Below are 5,921 nucleotides of genomic sequence, written 5' to 3' on the forward strand. Positions count from 1 at the left end.
GAAGCAGTAGAAGGTTCTCCAATTAATTCAGTGCTCTAGTTAGTTAGGGTACACTTCATTCAAGTGGATTCTACACGGAGCTCTGCTCTCAGAGTCCTAAAAAGAATCATGATATTTGACATAGTTTCTGTCTGCCTGTTGAGGGAAAAGGATAGGGTTGCAAAAGTCTCACACATAGGTTTTAAAACCACCTTATTGGGACCAGCAGATGGCATAATGGCTACGTTGCTGGACCACCATGTAGTCAACCGCGGTTCAAGTCCTGGACCCGGTGGCTTAAACTCACGCCAGGCGCGTGTGCGTGCGTGCCCAAGATCCGGAGAGGAGAATGGAGGAGAAGGGATTGCGGCATGACCATCCCCCCAGAGGGTGATTTCTCGCTTTCTGTCTCTCTGTTTCTCTCTGTCTTTCTGGCAAGCACACAAGCCCTATAGCAAAAACCTCTCAAAAACAAACAAACAAACAAAAAATACCTGATCATTATAGAGGAAAAATGCTTTGTGAAGGGACTTTGATATGTTTATGAAAAAATGAGATTAAAATGTGAGTTCATTCTGGTGCGAAAAAAAACATTGAAATCCATGCATAGTTTTTTCATGATACGCTTTTTCATGACATTCTTGAAGATTCATTGTATATCTGGTTAATCCAGTCATTAAGTAAAACTATCTTTCATCTTTTTCTCCATTTCTCCTAGAAAGTCGGAGCTCTGTCAGTCTCATTTTGCTTATCCTACTAATGAATAAACATGTCTGGCTCTGAAAATGCAAATCTTCCCTGAAGTCATTATACCAAGATAGGAATGGAAGGAATGCCCTTCTGCCCTAGAACTCTGGAAAGAACCATGTGTTTTTCGCATTATGAACTAGATGAAGGAAACCAGTTTGATAAGTCATTAAAACAGAGAACTACTGAAAGACATCGATCTTATTTTCCTATGCAATATGAAGATGTACGTGACTACTCATAAACCTTTGCTTCATTTTTTCTTAATGTATGTCAGATATTATTTTTTCTGGGGGGGGGAGAGGTTTTTGCTATAGGGCGCATGCACTCGCCAGACAGACAGACAGAAACAGAGACAAAAAGTGAGAAATCACCCCACAGGGGGGATAGCCACGCCGCAATCCCTTCTCCTCCATTCTCCTCTTGGGATCTTGGGCACGCACACACACGCGCCCGGCATGAGTTCTAAGCCACCAGGTCCGGGACTCCAACCGTGGTCGTCTACGTGGGAGTCCAGCGACATAGCCATTACTCTAACTGCTGGTCCCATACGTCTGATATTGAAGTCCCCTCAGACTGCATGTGTGCCTCCCCAGTGAACACCTTGATTTCAGCCTGATGAGACCTGAAGCAGAGTACCAAAGCGGAACTACTGGACTTGCGATCTAAGAAACTGTGAGGTCAATGAGTAGAGTTTGACACTCCATCTGGCACGTTGATACACAGCAACCGAAAACTGACACGAGGGTGTCTTCAAAATGTGACAATGTTGGGACCAGCAGATGGCACAATGGCTATGTCACCGGATTCCCACATAGTCAACCACAGTTAGAGTCCTGGACCCGGCGGCTTAAACTCACGCCGGGCGCATGTGCATGTGTGCCCAAGATCCTGAGAGGAGAACGGAGAAGGGATTGTGTTGTGACCATCCCCCTGGGGGGTGATTTCTCGCTTTCTGTCTCTCTGTCTCTCTCTGTCTGTCTGGAGAGCGCATGCGCCCTATAGTGAAAATCTCTCCAAAGGAAAAAAAAAAAATGTGACAATGTTGAGACCAGCAGATGGCACAATGGCTATGTCACTGGATTCCCATGTAATCAACCACAGTTCAAGTCCCGGACCCAGTGGCTTAAACTCACACTGGGCACATGTGTGTGCATGCCCAAGCTCCCGAGAGGAAAATGGAGGAGAAGGGATTGTGGTGTGGCCATCCCCCCTGAGGGGTGATTTCTCTCTTGCTGTCTCTTTGTCTCTCTCTGTCTTTCTGGTAAGCGCATGCACCCTATAACAAAAACCTCTCCCCCAAAAAAATGACAATATCTATTATGAAAAAAACTATGCATGAAACTTGATTTTTTTTTTCACCAAAATAAACTTGGGCTTTAATCCCATTTTTTATGAACTATTTGAAGTCTCCTTGTGGGACTTCCTGTGGATCTCTGAAAATCCATTTCTCTCTTTTCCTGGTTGATTATTGGACTTCCATAAGAAATACACACACATTCCATGGGTCTGCTCGTATCAGCTCCTGGCTCGTAAATGCAGTTGTTCCAGAGTCTAAAAGCTCTCACCTCTCCTACGTCCCTTACTCCAAATGTGGGCACTGACGATGTATTAACTATATTTTCTACTATTTTCTACTCTAGTGATCTGGAAACTGCCCCTCCCAGAACTAGTGAATTCCCAGGGAAAGTAAATGACTCTCCAGGGATCTTTTATAAGTCAATCAACCAATCTGAGCCCGAATTCACCAACTCTTTTGTTTTTGTTTTTGTTTTTTTCTGTAAGGTGCTTGAGCTCCCTGGAGAGAAACAGAGGGGGAAGGTAAGACATCACCCTCCCTCCAAGGTGGGGATGCCCTGTCGCAGTCCCTTTTCTTTAATTCAATCCCTCTTTGGATTTGGGGGGCACATACGCCCATGTACCCAGTATAGTTTCCAAGTTGCCAGGTCTGGGACTCAAACTGCACACTCAGCCATATGGGATCCAGACACCTTAACCACCATGCCACCTGGCTTGTCCACACCAACTATCTTTTTCATTGACCTCTCCAGGGTTGAACCATATTCCTCTACTCTAATCACTACAGGGACAGATCCCAGATCATTTAAGATAGCCTCTGAGTCCTAGAGCACCGTGCAATTTTCCCAACTAGCAATCCTAAACCTGCCTAGCCTGTTTACCCTGTCTCAACTAGCACATTCCTACAGACACACACTAAAAACTCTCTCATGCGACACCGCCCTCATGCCAACGACCCTCACACTTCCCCTGTAGTTAAGTGGCCCTTCCTCACGATCCCCTTTCTCTTCTGAACTAAAGTAACAAGCTATGTTTTTGTTTTTAATCATAATTATCTCTTGATCTGTTGGCCTCACCATACCTAAAGAAAAATAAAATCCCAGTTACATTTTTTTTTTTTGAGATGCTTTTGCTATATGGCGTGTGCGCCAGACAGAGAGAGACAGAGAGACAGAAAGTAAGAAATCATGCCCCAGGGGGGATGGCCATGCCACAATCTCTTCTCCTCCATTCTCCTCTCAGGATCTTGGGCACGCACGCACACGCGCCCAGCGTGAGTTTTAAGCCACCAAGTCCAGGGCGCAAACCGCGGTCGACTATGTGGGAGTCCAGTGACATAGCCATTACGCTAACTGCTGGTCCCAATCCCAGTTACTTTTTAACCCAGGCTGGTTCTTTAACAACTCAGAGCACAGCTCACACCAGGTTTTTGTTTTGGGGTTTTTTTGGAGAGGTTTTTGCTATAGGGCATGTATGCTCTCCAGAAAGGGAAAGACAGAGACAGAAAGCGAGAGTCAACCCCCAAAGGGGGATGGCCATGTCATAATCCCTTCTCCTCCATTCTCCTTTCGGGATCCTGGGCACGCATGCACACATGCCTGGTGTGAGTTTAAGTCACCGGGTCCGGGACTCGAACCGCAGTTGACTACATGGGAGTCCAACGACATAGCCATTATGCCAACTGCTGGTCCCTACACCGGGTTTTTAACCAAGTACTTGAGTAACAGGAAACAGAAGCCAGACCAGATGCTCTGCCACCAATAGACAAAGCCAGTCTTGGAGCCCACATGATGGGACCTAACCCCAGGGTCCCAACCAACCCAGTGGACTTCAAGTGGTGAAAGCAGTTTATTCCCCACCACTTAGCCTGTCCCGGCTCCCAAGTCATCCATGTCCTGGCCCTCTATTCTTCTAACTGCATGAGGGACATGGGTTCTCATTTTCTACTTCCGTATGATACATCTCATTGAAACACATAAACCTTTAGGAGAAAGCACTTTGTCAAAGTAGTAACATCGATGGCCCAAATAGGCCAATTATAATATTAGGTCATCAGGAAAGTCATGACGTATTTTTCTGTTCTTCTATGCAAAAAGGCATCATGACTTTTCCAACCACCCAATAGCTAATGCTGTATTTTCTCAGCAGCTGACTTCCTCGACCTTAAATAGCACCATATACAGAATTCCAAACCTTTACTCTAATTTCATATTTAGGAAAGAAAACATTTATCTACCTCCTCTAGTCAACAATCGTGTTAAACCCACAATACATTGATTGACTTCACCACAAAGATCGTGTAACAAATCAATCAATTATGTCCTAATCAGATTGTTGATGACCTTAATGTATTTTCTTCCCCCTGAGGAAGAAGTAGGTGCTTTATATTTACATATCTAAGAAATCCATTTTGGCAAATTTCCAAAAACAAAAGAAGTTTTCTGGAAAGTCCAAGACTCCATTTCCAGAGACATAGAACTAGTAGCTAGCCCTAACCAGAAGCTGTCCATTTACAAACAGAAGGAAGGTCTGTGGTTCTAACCCCATCAGATTCATGTACATATCACCATAATTGCCATTTATAATATGAGGGAAGCGCTCACAGATTTTTGGCAAATGCTTGGGAATTATCTATATAAGTTCTGGATTCTTCTTTGTAATGTTTATGTGCAAAGATACTAGAAACTCTTTTAAAATCCTAATAACTACTTGAAACATAAGACCTTGAATTAAAAATCTGCATAATCAAAGAATGAATTTGGGTAAGTATAACCTAAGGCAAAGACATTCCTCCTAAATTTGCATCATCTGAACCTTATCCTTAGAAACCCTCAGCCTTATATTGAGGGGCAACATTAGGGGACATTTGATAAACTCATGTCGAGGGACATTTACTAAAAAAAAACTGACCTATATGCTATACTGTCAGGTCATGAAAGAGATGGCCGTTTCAGGTATGTTTCAATAAAACAAGACTAAACAGGCAGGAACAACGAAAGAACAGTGTCTGATCCTGGATTCGTTTCTGGAACGTTTTTGAAATCTAAATATCCCTGAGTTAGAGGATAGCATTTTCTCAGTGTTAATTGTCTGATGTTGATGACGTCTACGATTTACATGGCTCCGAAAAGCATATTATGTATGTGCAGATGCAGGAAGAGAGAATGATAAAGCAAATGTAGAAAAATGTTAGCCTTTGGGTCATTCGAGGACATCCGGAGTTTCTTGTACTTGTGCAACTTTTCTGTGACTCGAACACAGTTTTAGAAGTGCACTCACTCATGATTCTCCTGCGGTTTAAAATAATAAGACAGCACGTCTGCACACCTGGTAGCAGTCTGTTTTCTGCTTTTGTTTTATTCACCAAGTATTAACAATCCTTTTCCCCATTTTTCTCCCTGCACTTCAGCCAAGTTCATTACTTTATTTCCCTGATACGCAATCTTTTCTTTCCTTTTCCTTTTTCTTTTCTCTTCTTTGTTACAAAATTTTGCTACAGGGCATGCACATTCACCAGAGTGAGAGAGAGATGAGAGAGAAAAAGTGAGAAAGCACCTCCCCCGAGGGGACATAGTCATGCCGCAATCCCTTCTCTTCCACTCTCCTCTCGAGATTTTGCGCATGCATTCGCATAACACCTGGAGTATTTTTCAAGCTCCCAGATTGGGACTTGAGCCGTGCAATCAGCCACATGAGATCCAGCCACCAGTAAACACCATGCAACTGGCTGGTCTATCTTTCCTTTTTCTGTCAACTACAGAACAAAAACTGCTTGGGATTCCTAAGAATTCTGCAGAAGAGATCGCGTTAATGTCTTCCTATTTAGGATTGCTGCTCTCCAGGGCGCAGAATTCAAAGATCTGGGCTTTCTGGTTCCATTGGTAACTCCCCCCCCC

Source organism: Tupaia chinensis, unplaced genomic scaffold (assembly GCF_000334495.1).
Source record: "Tupaia chinensis unplaced genomic scaffold, TupChi_1.0 Scaffold138441_1, whole genome shotgun sequence".
In the NCBI taxonomy this organism is placed as follows: Eukaryota; Metazoa; Chordata; class Mammalia; order Scandentia; family Tupaiidae; genus Tupaia; species Tupaia belangeri.